The sequence below is a fragment of the Syngnathus typhle genome, linkage group LG21, assembly GCF_033458585.1.
Source record: "Syngnathus typhle isolate RoL2023-S1 ecotype Sweden linkage group LG21, RoL_Styp_1.0, whole genome shotgun sequence".
Taxonomy (NCBI): Eukaryota; Metazoa; Chordata; class Actinopteri; order Syngnathiformes; family Syngnathidae; genus Syngnathus; species Syngnathus typhle.
Window position 1 is genome coordinate 402,371 of NC_083758.1, and position 13,610 is coordinate 415,980.

At 41.4% G+C, this 13,610-nt stretch overlaps 8 non-coding genes across 8 annotated transcripts; 6 read left to right on the forward strand and 2 right to left on the reverse strand.

The window, feature by feature from the left end:
- The first annotated feature begins 3,518 nt into the window (after positions 1-3,518).
- On the forward strand, positions 3,519-3,709 carry LOC133145838 (U2 spliceosomal RNA). Its single transcript, XR_009711088.1, has one exon. It is a non-coding gene; the product is annotated as a U2 spliceosomal RNA (small nuclear RNA).
- Positions 3,710-4,630: 921 nt separating this feature from the next.
- LOC133145727 (U1 spliceosomal RNA) lies at positions 4,631-4,794 on the forward strand. The gene has a single exon (XR_009710978.1). It is a non-coding gene; the product is annotated as a U1 spliceosomal RNA (small nuclear RNA).
- Positions 4,795-6,792: 1,998 nt separating this feature from the next.
- On the forward strand, positions 6,793-6,984 carry LOC133145769 (U2 spliceosomal RNA). Its single transcript, XR_009711018.1, has one exon. It is a non-coding gene; the product is annotated as a U2 spliceosomal RNA (small nuclear RNA).
- Positions 6,985-7,682: 698 nt separating this feature from the next.
- On the reverse strand, positions 7,683-7,796 carry LOC133145985 (U5 spliceosomal RNA). Its single transcript, XR_009711226.1, has one exon. It is a non-coding gene; the product is annotated as a U5 spliceosomal RNA (small nuclear RNA).
- An 830-nt stretch (positions 7,797-8,626) lies between these two features.
- LOC133145839 (U2 spliceosomal RNA) lies at positions 8,627-8,817 on the forward strand. Its single transcript, XR_009711089.1, has one exon. It is a non-coding gene; the product is annotated as a U2 spliceosomal RNA (small nuclear RNA).
- Positions 8,818-9,738: 921 nt separating this feature from the next.
- LOC133146028 (U1 spliceosomal RNA) lies at positions 9,739-9,902 on the forward strand. The gene has a single exon (XR_009711263.1). It is a non-coding gene; the product is annotated as a U1 spliceosomal RNA (small nuclear RNA).
- A 1,998-nt stretch (positions 9,903-11,900) lies between these two features.
- Positions 11,901-12,092, forward strand: LOC133145770 (U2 spliceosomal RNA). The gene has a single exon (XR_009711019.1). It is a non-coding gene; the product is annotated as a U2 spliceosomal RNA (small nuclear RNA).
- A 698-nt stretch (positions 12,093-12,790) lies between these two features.
- On the reverse strand, positions 12,791-12,904 carry LOC133145986 (U5 spliceosomal RNA). The gene has a single exon (XR_009711227.1). It is a non-coding gene; the product is annotated as a U5 spliceosomal RNA (small nuclear RNA).
- Positions 12,905-13,610: the final 706 nt, after the last annotated feature.

Genomic DNA, 13,610 nt, shown 5'->3' on the forward strand with positions numbered 1-13,610 from the left:
ATGAATCAAATTCATATGTTGTATAAAGCTGACTGAACTGCCCTTCCATCCCCCCTGTTGAGCCAGGTGTCAACGGCACGTGACAACACCATGGCTCAATACAGCTGCCCATTTGTATCGTTTCCTTTCCTTTCTCAACGTGACAACCCAATCCACCAATCGAATAACAAAAAAATAAAAAAAATAAAAAAAATAACTGCTGATAAAATAATATAATAGTTAACTGTTGTAGTTCCATAACTTTAACAAACTCAATCGCTCTCTTATTCTGAAATTTTAAATTTAGCTTTGAAATGTCGGTATTTCATAATTGTACATCATCTAATTCCAGAAAGCAAGTTCTTTCCATCTCTCAAATTTTGTCTAACCAAGGCTAGGCACTAAAGGAGCGTGGACCAGTTACTGCCCATAAACAAATTGCTCGCTTTTTATTTTTTATTTTTTTATTTTTCCTTCCTATCTTAACAAAATCGGTTTTGTTTTGCGGTGCAAATCAGATAGACTACAGATAAATAAATTCTTTAGTGCACCTATATTAGCGAAACACATAACACAACACACAGACAACACAAAAACAGCAGAGACAGAGCTCACAAACAACACCAACAAACAACGCTGCGCAGACGTCATCCTCTATTTTGACGTGTTGGTTATACTTTTTCTTTTTCTTTTTTCTTTCCTCAGTGCCTTTTAGTCTTCGTGCAACTATTGTCACACCTTCCCTAGGCATCACCCTGCTTCAACATCACTTGCCACCACGCACTCAGCACATCCCTGGAGTGGGTACGACCCACTCCGCGCGCAGCCACAGCAAGGGAAGCAAGAGGGGGGGCCCGGCATTTTCATACTGATTTATCCCAGCCTGGCCAGTACTGGGACAATCAATGCCGCTGACCCCCACTCGCGCCAACCCAGCAAACAGCTACCCGCAGAGTCCAGAGCCCCACACCTACATCAGTCTCCCCCACAATCAAATTACAATATCAATCACCACAGGAGCCGGCTCCTACACCCTTTTCACACCACAATACCACACTCCCCCCTCCACAGTCCAGTCTAAGTGGAGACAATGGAAGGCAGGAAGGCACAGGTGAGACACCGAAGGAGCAAGCTCCAGCAGTCCTCCCACTAACCAATTACAACATACAACAAAAGCGCAAATCACTTATGTCTGTCTGGGAGGATCACAACAGCCAAACGTTACAAATGACAAACCACAAGACACAGGTCTGGGAACCACATCAACGACCGCCAAACGCAAATGCCGGGTCAAGGACTGTTCTTCGTCTGTTCTTCGCAACTCTTGTCAAAAGCAACCTTTATTTTTCTTTCGTTTGTATTTGCTCGGGTTTTTTATTTCCCTTCCTAGCATCTAACTTACTCAAAATAATTCTTCCTTCAAAGTCGCTCAACTACTTGCCCATAGCAGTCTCAAACAACTTCAATCATTCAACCTGTATTTTCCCTTCAGTCGGGCATTCAGTCATCAATGCTCATTTGCATCTCACACACATTCCATCACATTGGTCCCAATTCATCCAAGCACTCCACACAACATTCACATACCATTTTCAATTCAAGGTTCCTGATAGAACAATCCACTAATCCCAAAAAAACCTCAATACAATAAAAACGGCTGGCAAATTAATTAAATTAAGTTTTTTCTTTGTTTTCAAATTTAAAGAACTCAACCTCTCAGATTCAGCTTGCATATAGAAGATCGTATAATCTTACAACACAACCAATCAATAATTTCTATTAAATGTAGCATACCATGTCTCTGTATTAGCATGAGCGGTCAAAAAAGGGGGGGGGAAGCTTGACATGTTGAAAATTTGGCTTTTCCTCTGCCTCTTCCTCCACCCTTTGATTGGTATTGTTTTGCACGACGACACGCTCTCGCCAAGTGGCCCCGTTTCCCACAGTTCCAACAGTCCAAATTTGAGCTGGAGTTTGAATTGAATGGCGGCCTGCCGCCTTGTTGGTCTCTAATGCAGGTTTAAATTGACCTTCCACCAAATTCTCTCTGCAGTCAATTTATCCTACCAGTCGCACACTCTCAACCACACAACATTCATGCAAACAGCTTGGAACAACGGACAAAAAAAAGAATCCACGCCCTTCTTCACTTAAGAAAAAGAAGCTCTGTTCTTTTTCTTAGCCCGTTCCTTCCACTGGGACTTGAAACCCCAGCTGTTTCATAGCTTGGAAACACCAAAGTCGTATCTCATAGCTTGGAAACACCAAAGCCGTATCTCATAGCTTGGAAACACCAAAGCCGTATCTCATAGCTTGGAAACACCAAAGCCGTATCTCATAGCTTGGAAACACCAAAGCCGTATCTCATAGCTCGGACAAACCAAAGCCGTATCTGCGCTTTTTTCTATGACTTACTTGTCTCCCTTGGTCCGCTGTAATGTGGGACCCCGTCAAACCACCTCTGACAGACGAAGGCAGACCTAAGATGCTGGCCCAGCGAAGAAATTCTCTTCCCAGGACTTTCTTCTCCAGGTCCCCATAAAGGACGCTGGCTTGTCGACAATGCAGCACGTCCTCCTCCGTCAGCCAGATGGCGGGTATGAGGGTCCCGGGTTTCGGCACCAAAAATGTTAGGGTGGTGTTCACTCTAACTTATTTTGCAAGGACCACACTGGAGACAAGTTAGTCGTTTTAGACACCTGCAGGCGGAGAGTTCACTCGTCGCTGTGCTCTCAGCGATGATCGAATGAAGTCTGACTCAGGCCTCGTCAGGCGCTTATTTATTGAGAGAAACAAAGTGGGGTTGCAAGTGGGGGTTTCGGAATACACAGGTTGGGGTGAAGCAGCCGGTCCCTGCTGATCAAAGCATAGCAGGGGACCTTTTACGACGTTCTGTAAACAAAGCAACTTTGATTGCTTCCTCTGCAGCTAGTCAATAAGTTGAAATGATCTTAGCACTTTGGTAAACTAATTTTGTCTAGACAGGACAAACTAGTTAAATTATTACAGGTTATATTCCAACATAATCATACGATGAAGATATTCTGCAAACCCTAACACCCGTAGGTGCGAGTGCGGACGGTTTTTCGTCTCTGTGTGCCCTGCGAGTGATTATTATTTGTTAAAGCGTATATGCCGTTACACCGCTAGATGGCAGCAGCGTTGACTTCCGCACCTGACCACAAAAAGAAACGGGAATCACGTGATGCGCAGGAAAAGAAGCATTAGTATGAGTCGATATATTTAAACCGTAACTTGAATTGGTAGTCTTGTAGTGGGTTGACATAATTCACCCGGAACCTAAGTTCACGTTGCCGAGTTCCGGTGGGATGTTTTACACGTGTGGGAGTTTCCTGTTTGAGGAGTGTGTGTTAGGATCTCGAAGGGAAAAGAGTCGGCCCGTGGTTGAGAGAAGCTAATTATAAATGTCATTAAAACAACTGCCGTTGGCACCGTCATTTATCACTCCGCCTCCGACTCCAGTCCTTGCACACCACAGTCTCTTTATTTAAGTGGTTTCCTCAGACCAGTTTCAGTACATCGCTTCTCGGCCTTTTGGCTAAGACCAGGTGTAGAATCTGTTCTTATCAGATTAATATCTGATACGTTCCCTATCCGGGGACCATGTATTAATTGGATTTTCGCAACAGGGAGATGGTATAGGGGCTTGCTCCGTCCACTCTATGCATCGACCTGGTATTGCAGTACCTCCAGGAGCGGTGCGCCCCCCTCTACTGGTCAAATAAAAAGTAGTTTACATCACAATCCGTTAGCTTCATTCTCACAGGATGAAGCAGAAAGTCAACGACGTCTTGATCGGATTTGATTCAAGTTCATGTTGTGTGCTCACCTTATATCTTTATTAGGTAATGCACTCTGAATTTAATCAGGACCCGAACCGATGTCTTTAATCACTTTTATTCATGAAACAGAGGGCCATCAACTTGCCGCTCTGTCTGCATATTCATTTCCCTGAACGTCACTCCTTCACTACGTCATCACGTAGGCCCACAGTACAATATCAGTACATGACAGTTCATGACGGCTCATCTTAGGCGGCAGCAAGAATTTACGTAACTGTTCTAAAATATGGTCAAAATGTCTTTTTTTGCTTGAGATTTTCCTATCATTGTTCCAGGATCTTTTAGTACAATTCTTGTTCTCCAAATGTTAAGAAAATGTCATTTTCAAAACTCGTTCAGAAAAAGAAGTATATATATTTTTCTGCGGTAATGTTGGAGATTTTCAATAAATACAAATTCATACCGTTTTAGGGTTCTCAGGAGAAAAGAGGCACTGCATGATGGGCATGTTTTGACTTCATTTATCGGTTTATTATAGTTGCTGGCATCACCACTAGATGGCGACTCTAGGAAAAAGGAGGTGAACAAAGACGTGGAGGCAGTAGAAAAAGAAGCAAGGCATGATGGTCATGTTTCTGAATCTATTTTTTACTTAATTTAAAATGTTTTGGTTTTGAATGACTAATACTAATAGACAGCTTCTCTCTAATACGATATACTATGTTAACAGTTCTACGAATGCTGTCTCATCCACTGAATATGTGTGCTCACACTTTTGTACCAAATTAGCCTCTGACTGTAGATGGTGTGCGCGGTGAAAACGTCGGCCCCGGCGACGTATACAACTCATACTTACCTGGCAGGGGAGATACCATGATCAAGAAGGTGGGTCACCCAGGGTGAGACTCAGCCATTGCACTCCGGTTGTGCTGACCCCTGCGAATTCCCCAAATGTGGGAATCTCGACTGCACAATTTCTGGTGGTGGGGGACTGCGTTCGCGCTCTCCCCTGATTCTCCTGTACAATACAAAAACCCTCACACGAAGCCAAATTTCATGGTCGCCACATACTGAGCGATGGTGCATCAAGCTGTGCTCTGCAACTGTGCACCTACTTGCCGAACTTCATTCAACAAATTAGTAATTGCAAAATAAAATGTAATTACTACGTTCCCGACCCGTTATTGATACGAACGTATATGTTATAACTTTCATATAACCTGCTTTCTGGAATAGCCCCACGGATCATTTCCGGTTCTCCATTTACCTACACTATAAAGAAAAACTGGCCAACAGGTACGTGGACCCAGACATACAACTGATTTTTGCACCCCCTACTCTACTGGTCAAATCAAGAGTAGTTTACATCACAGTCCGTTAGCTTCATTCTCACAGGATAAAGCAGAGGGTCAATGACGTCATTGATTCAAGTTCATGGCGGCTGGCAGCAAGGATATACGAAAAAATATGATCAAAATGTCTTTCTTTAAATCAGAAATTGTGCCAGAAATTTTTAGTACAATCCTTGTTCTCAAATTTTTAAGAGAATGTCATTTTCTAAACTTGCTCAGAAAAAGAAATATATATCTTTCTGCGGTACTGTTGGAGATTTTCTATAAATACAAATTCATATGGTTCTCAGGTGAAAAGAGGCAATGCATGATGGGTATGTTTTTACTTCATTTCTTATGCTGCCACCACCACTAGATGGCAACTCTAAGAAAAAGGAGGTGAACAAAGGCGTGGAGGCAGTAGAAAGAGAAGCAAAGCATCAGTTTATGGGTATTTACGAGGGTATTTTTATATTAATACTTTAATAGCTAAATGGCTCCTATTATTGTTACTTACATATAGTATAATTTGTGGAAAATATATTAATTTATTGCTCAATGCATAATCAATAGTTTTATATTTGAATGGGTGGATGTCACCAAAAGCTGTCCCTAAAGCTTAACCAATTTGGTCTGTAAACTTTAGCAGAATTAATAACTACAAGGCAGGACTATTAACTATTTCCCATTGACAAGTATAGGTGGCTCCGCTTTCGCAGAGCATCAAAAAATTGAGATGAACTCTCATTGTTCCTCCCCACGGAAATCTTTAGTAAAAGGCGATCGGTGAAATTGCAGCAACCATTCCTTCTAATACAAACAATAGACGTTCATAGATTTACTACATTTAGAAGGACTCAACCTAAATAGACAGTTTAAACGAGTATTTTGTGTTCATCAATGTGTTTTTTCCTTGAAACATTGTTGGCGCACAGGATTATGGATACCTGATATTTCAAACAGCGTCACCTATCGATTGGGCAACTATTTTGAGTGTGAGTTTTGAACGTATAAACAGTTGTATGTCTTGGTCCGTGTACTTTTGGTATGAGAGAAATGGAAATGATCCGATTTCCGTGTGTTATTTTCAAATGTGTAATTTCAGATTTTTATTCAACACAAATCGGGAAACAAAAGACGATCGTAATTTCCTCAAATGAGTGTTAAGAAATGCTGGCGTGGATTGGAATGCGATTCACCTCCACTGCGATGGTGGCGTTCGAGGGTTAATGTAAATTGCCACAGCAGGAAACAGGAAGTAGTTTGGCGAAGTGGGCCGCGTGTTTTTTTGCTGCGTGTTTTTTTTCCCGTCAAAATGTTCGTCAAACAGCTATCTTGCCTTCGGTCCCGAAATGTATCCAAAGATCCGATTGTTTTTGGCGAATGACCAATTCGTTTTGTTGGTCATTAAAAGCTATTCCCATCAGGAGCTCAGTTCATCGTTATTCTATTGGGTCAACGTGAACCACGTGACACTAAACCTCCACGAACACACGAAAATCTGCAACCGATGCACAGGTTGAAAACAGCCCGGTGACGCATTATCATTCCAAACTGTTAATAGTTGAGGTTTGTTACGGTGGTCGGTACGTGGCATTAGTATGACTCAATATATTTAAACCGTAACTTGAATTGGTAGTCTCTTTATTTAAGTAGTTTTCTCAGACCAACTTTCGGTTATCGCTTCTCGGCCTTTTGGCTAAGATCAAGTGTAGTATCTGTTCTTATCAGTTTAATATCTGATACGTCCCCTATCCGGGGACCATATATTAAATTGATTTTTGGAACTGGGAGATGGAATCAGGGGCTTGCTCCGTCCACTCCACGCATCGACCTGGTATTGCAGTACTTCCAGGAACGGTGCACCCCCCTCTGCTTGTCAAATAAAGGATAGTTAAGTCAGGAAGCCATTAGAATCGGTTCGCTTCATTCTCACAGGATAAAGCAGAAAGTCAAAAACGTGTTGAAAGGGTTTGATTCAGTCAAGTTCATGACCTTTATCTAAATGTGAATAGCAGAAGAATTCTATCCTTTACAACAAAATAGAAAACATATCGGCCCTACGATTGGCTGGCCACCAGTTTATGATGTCCAGTGGGGATGGGCGATACCAATGATTTTGGAATCGATCCGATACCAAGTATTTCCTACCCAAAATACCCGATATTCGATCCGATATCGATACCGGAAGTGTAATTTCCCGCCCAAAAAACGATTTAAATGCAGTGGCATTCTTGCTCTTGGAGAGTCATCTATTGAATTTTGTAGAAAAAAGTATTACGTCACGTGAATTATGAACCTGAAGTACTTATGGCTGTATTCATTTACACGGCTTAAATCTTTACAACTTCGACACAAATCTGAATTAACTTTAATAATAAATATATTAATGGCTAAATGGCTCCGTTTATTGTTCCTTACATATAGTATAATTAGTAGAAAATATATTTATTTATTGCTCATATTAGATAGTTTTATATTTGAATGGGTGGATGTTACCTGTAAGCTATGGCAGAATTAATGGCAACAAAGCAGGAATTTTGATTACTTTCCATTGACAAGTAGAGGAAGCTCCGCTTTCACAGAGCATCAAAAATTTGAGATATACTCTTGTTGTTCCTCCCCACGGAAATCTTTAGTAAAAGGCGAAAGATTTATACGATCTGAAGAGAAACAAGAGTGAACTGATTTCGGCTTGTCCAAACGGGCCACCCCATTGCTGGTCTCACCAAAGTAACAGGCGGTGTCACACTAGCAACCATTTCCTTTTAATAAAAATAGATCTTCATATATTTGCTAAATTTAGGAGGCCTTAACACTCAACTAAGATGTATAGTTCGAACAAGTATTTGGTGTTTGGCAATTCTATGGAAACGTTTACACTCTAAACGTGTCGTTGTGAGTCCATGCTTGCTCTGCTGCGTTCGGTTCCAACTCCCTGACCTGTTTGTTTGCATTGTGCACGTTCTCCACTCTGGTTTCCTTCCATTTCCCCCAAACATGCATGATAGGCCCATTGAGCGCTCCAAATTGCCCGTAGGTGCGAGTGCGGACGGTTTTTCGTCTCTGTGTGCCCTGCGAGTGATTATTATTTGTTAAAGCGTATATGCCGTTACACCGCTAGATGGCAGCAGCGTTGACTTCCGCACCTGACCACAAAAAGAAACGGGAATCACGTGATGCGCAGGAAAAGAAGCATTAGTATGAGTCGATATATTTAAACCGTAACTTGAATTGGTAGTCTTGTAGTGGGTTGACATAATTCACCCGGAACCTAAGTTCACGTTGCCGAGTTCCGGTGGGATGTTTTACACGTGTGGGAGTTTCCTGTTTGAGGAGTGTGTGTTAGGATCTCGAAGGGAAAAGAGTCGGCCCGTGGTTGAGAGAAGCTAATTATAAATGTCATTAAAACAACTGCCGTTGGCACCGTCATTTATCACTCCGCCTCCGACTCCAGTCCTTGCACACCACAGTCTCTTTATTTAAGTGGTTTCCTCAGACCAGTTTCAGTACATCGCTTCTCGGCCTTTTGGCTAAGACCAGGTGTAGAATCTGTTCTTATCAGATTAATATCTGATACGTTCCCTATCCGGGGACCATGTATTAATTGGATTTTCGCAACAGGGAGATGGTATAGGGGCTTGCTCCGTCCACTCTATGCATCGACCTGGTATTGCAGTACCTCCAGGAGCGGTGCGCCCCCCTCTACTGGTCAAATAAAAAGTAGTTTACATCACAATCCGTTAGCTTCATTCTCACAGGATGAAGCAGAAAGTCAACGACGTCTTGATCGGATTTGATTCAAGTTCATGTTGTGTGCTCACCTTATATCTTTATTAGGTAATGCACTCTGAATTTAATCAGGACCCGAACCGATGTCTTTAATCACTTTTATTCATGAAACAGAGGGCCATCAACTTGCCGCTCTGTCTGCATATTCATTTCCCTGAACGTCACTCCTTCACTACGTCATCACGTAGGCCCACAGTACAATATCAGTACATGACAGTTCATGACGGCTCATCTTAGGCGGCAGCAAGAATTTACGTAACTGTTCTAAAATATGGTCAAAATGTCTTTTTTTGCTTGAGATTTTCCTATCATTGTTCCAGGATCTTTTAGTACAATTCTTGTTCTCCAAATGTTAAGAAAATGTCATTTTCAAAACTCGTTCAGAAAAAGAAGTATATATATTTTTCTGCGGTAATGTTGGAGATTTTCAATAAATACAAATTCATACCGTTTTAGGGTTCTCAGGAGAAAAGAGGCACTGCATGATGGGCATGTTTTGACTTCATTTATCGGTTTATTATAGTTGCTGGCATCACCACTAGATGGCGACTCTAGGAAAAAGGAGGTGAACAAAGACGTGGAGGCAGTAGAAAAAGAAGCAAGGCATGATGGTCATGTTTCTGAATCTATTTTTTACTTAATTTAAAATGTTTTGGTTTTGAATGACTAATACTAATAGACAGCTTCTCTCTAATACGATATACTATGTTAACAGTTCTACGAATGCTGTCTCATCCACTGAATATGTGTGCTCACACTTTTGTACCAAATTAGCCTCTGACTGTAGATGGTGTGCGCGGTGAAAACGTCGGCCCCGGCGACGTATACAACTCATACTTACCTGGCAGGGGAGATACCATGATCAAGAAGGTGGTTCACCCAGGGTGAGGCTCAGCCATTGCACTCCGGTTGTGCTGACCCCTGCGAATTCCCCAAATGTGGGAATCTCGACTGCACAATTTCTGGTGGTGGGGGACTGCGTTCGCGCTCTCCCCTGATTCTCCTGTACAATACAAAAACCCTCACACGAAGTCAAATTTCATGGTCGCCACATACTGAGCGATGGTGCATCAAGCTGTGCTCTGCAACTGTGCACCTACTTGCCGAACTTCATTCAACAAATTAGTAATTGCAAAATAAAATGTAATTACTACGTTCCCGACCCGTTATTGATACGAACGTATATGTTATAACTTTCATATAAGCTGCTTTCTGGAATAGCCCCACGGATCATTTCCGGTTCTCCATTTACCTACACTATAAAGAAAAACTGGCCAACAGGTACGTGGACCCAGACATACAACTGATTTTTGCACCCCCTACTCTACTGGTCAAATCAAGAGTAGTTTACATCACAGTCCGTTAGCTTCATTCTCACAGGATAAAGCAGAGGGTCAATGACGTCATTGATTCAAGTTCATGGCGGCTGGCAGCAAGGATATACGAAAAAATATGATCAAAATGTCTTTCTTTAAATCAGAAATTGTGCCAGAAATTTTTAGTACAATCCTTGTTCTCAAATTTTTAAGAGAATGTCATTTTCTAAACTTGCTCAGAAAAAGAAATATATATCTTTCTGCGGTACTGTTGGAGATTTTCTATAAATACAAATTCATATGGTTCTCAGGTGAAAAGAGGCAATGCATGATGGGTATGTTTTTACTTCATTTCTTATGCTGCCACCACCACTAGATGGCAACTCTAAGAAAAAGGAGGTGAACAAAGGCGTGGAGGCAGTAGAAAGAGAAGCAAAGCATCAGTTTATGGGTATTTACGAGGGTATTTTTATATTAATACTTTAATAGCTAAATGGCTCCTATTATTGTTACTTACATATAGTATAATTTGTGGAAAATATATTAATTTATTGCTCAATGCATAATCAATAGTTTTATATTTGAATGGGTGGATGTCACCAAAAGCTGTCCCTAAAGCTTAACCAATTTGGTCTGTAAACTTTAGCAGAATTAATAACTACAAGGCAGGACTATTAACTATTTCCCATTGACAAGTATAGGTGGCTCCGCTTTCGCAGAGCATCAAAAAATTGAGATGAACTCTCATTGTTCCTCCCCACGGAAATCTTTAGTAAAAGGCGATCGGTGAAATTGCAGCAACCATTCCTTCTAATACAAACAATAGACGTTCATAGATTTACTACATTTAGAAGGACTCAACCTAAATAGACAGTTTAAACGAGTATTTTGTGTTCATCAATGTGTTTTTTCCTTGAAACATTGTTGGCGCACAGGATTATGGATACCTGATATTTCAAACAGCGTCACCTATCGATTGGGCAACTATTTTGAGTGTGAGTTTTGAACGTATAAACAGTTGTATGTCTTGGTCCGTGTACTTTTGGTATGAGAGAAATGGAAATGATCCGATTTCCGTGTGTTATTTTCAAATGTGTAATTTCAGATTTTTATTCAACACAAATCGGGAAACAAAAGACGATCGTAATTTCCTCAAATGAGTGTTAAGAAATGCTGGCGTGGATTGGAATGCGATTCACCTCCACTGCGATGGTGGCGTTCGAGGGTTAATGTAAATTGCCACAGCAGGAAACAGGAAGTAGTTTGGCGAAGTGGGCCGCGTGTTTTTTTGCTGCGTGTTTTTTTTCCCGTCAAAATGTTCGTCAAACAGCTATCTTGCCTTCGGTCCCGAAATGTATCCAAAGATCCGATTGTTTTTGGCGAATGACCAATTCGTTTTGTTGGTCATTAAAAGCTATTCCCATCAGGAGCTCAGTTCATCGTTATTCTATTGGGTCAACGTGAACCACGTGACACTAAACCTCCACGAACACACGAAAATCTGCAACCGATGCACAGGTTGAAAACAGCCCGGTGACGCATTATCATTCCAAACTGTTAATAGTTGAGGTTTGTTACGGTGGTCGGTACGTGGCATTAGTATGACTCAATATATTTAAACCGTAACTTGAATTGGTAGTCTCTTTATTTAAGTAGTTTTCTCAGACCAACTTTCGGTTATCGCTTCTCGGCCTTTTGGCTAAGATCAAGTGTAGTATCTGTTCTTATCAGTTTAATATCTGATACGTCCCCTATCCGGGGACCATATATTAAATTGATTTTTGGAACTGGGAGATGGAATCAGGGGCTTGCTCCGTCCACTCCACGCATCGACCTGGTATTGCAGTACTTCCAGGAACGGTGCACCCCCCTCTGCTTGTCAAATAAAGGATAGTTAAGTCAGGAAGCCATTAGAATCGGTTCGCTTCATTCTCACAGGATAAAGCAGAAAGTCAAAAACGTGTTGAAAGGGTTTGATTCAGTCAAGTTCATGACCTTTATCTAAATGTGAATAGCAGAAGAATTCTATCCTTTACAACAAAATAGAAAACATATCGGCCCTACGATTGGCTGGCCACCAGTTTATGATGTCCAGTGGGGATGGGCGATACCAATGATTTTGGAATCGATCCGATACCAAGTATTTCCTACCCAAAATACCCGATATTCGATCCGATATCGATACCGGAAGTGTAATTTCCCGCCCAAAAAACGATTTAAATGCAGTGGCATTCTTGCTCTTGGAGAGTCATCTATTGAATTTTGTAGAAAAAAGTATTACGTCACGTGAATTATGAACCTGAAGTACTTATGGCTGTATTCATTTACACGGCTTAAATCTTTACAACTTCGACACAAATCTGAATTAACTTTAATAATAAATATATTAATGGCTAAATGGCTCCGTTTATTGTTCCTTACATATAGTATAATTAGTAGAAAATATATTTATTTATTGCTCATATTAGATAGTTTTATATTTGAATGGGTGGATGTTACCTGTAAGCTATGGCAGAATTAATGGCAACAAAGCAGGAATTTTGATTACTTTCCATTGACAAGTACAGGAAGCTCCGCTTTCACAGAGCATCAAAAATTTGAGATATACTCTTGTTGTTCCTCCCCACGGAAATCTTTAGTAAAAGGCGAAAGATTTATACGATCTGAAGAGAAACAAGAGTGAACTGATTTCGGCTTGTCCAAACGGGCCACCCCATTGCTGGTCTCACCAAAGTAACAGGCGGTGTCACACTAGCAACCATTTCCTTTTAATAAAAATAGATCTTCATATATTTGCTAAATTTAGGAGGCCTTAACACTCAACTAAGATGTATAGTTCGAACAAGTATTTGGTGTTTGGCAATTCTATGGAAACGTTTACACTCTAAACGTGTCGTTGTGAGTCCATGCTTGCTCTGCTGCGTTCGGTTCCAACTCCCTGACCTGTTTGTTTGCATTGTGCACGTTCTCCACTCTGGTTTCCTTCCATTTCCCCCAAACATGCATGATAGGCCCATTGAGCGCTCCAAATTGCCCGTAGGTGCGAGTGCGGACGGTTTTTCGTCTCTGTGTGCCCTGCGAGTGATTATTATTTGTTAAAGCGTATATGCCGTTACACCGCTAGATGGCAGCAGCGTTGACTTCCGCACCTGACCACAAAAAGAAACGGGAATCACGTGATGCGCAGGAAAAGAAGCATTAGTATGAGTCGATATATTTAAACCGTAACTTGAATTGGTAGTCTTGTAGTGGGTTGACATAATTCACCCGGAACCTAAGTTCACGTTGCCGAGTTCCGGTGGGATGTTTTACACGTGTGGGAGTTTCCTGTTTGAGGAGTGTGTGTTAGGATCTCGAAGGGAAAAGAGTCGGCCCGTGGTTGAGAGAAG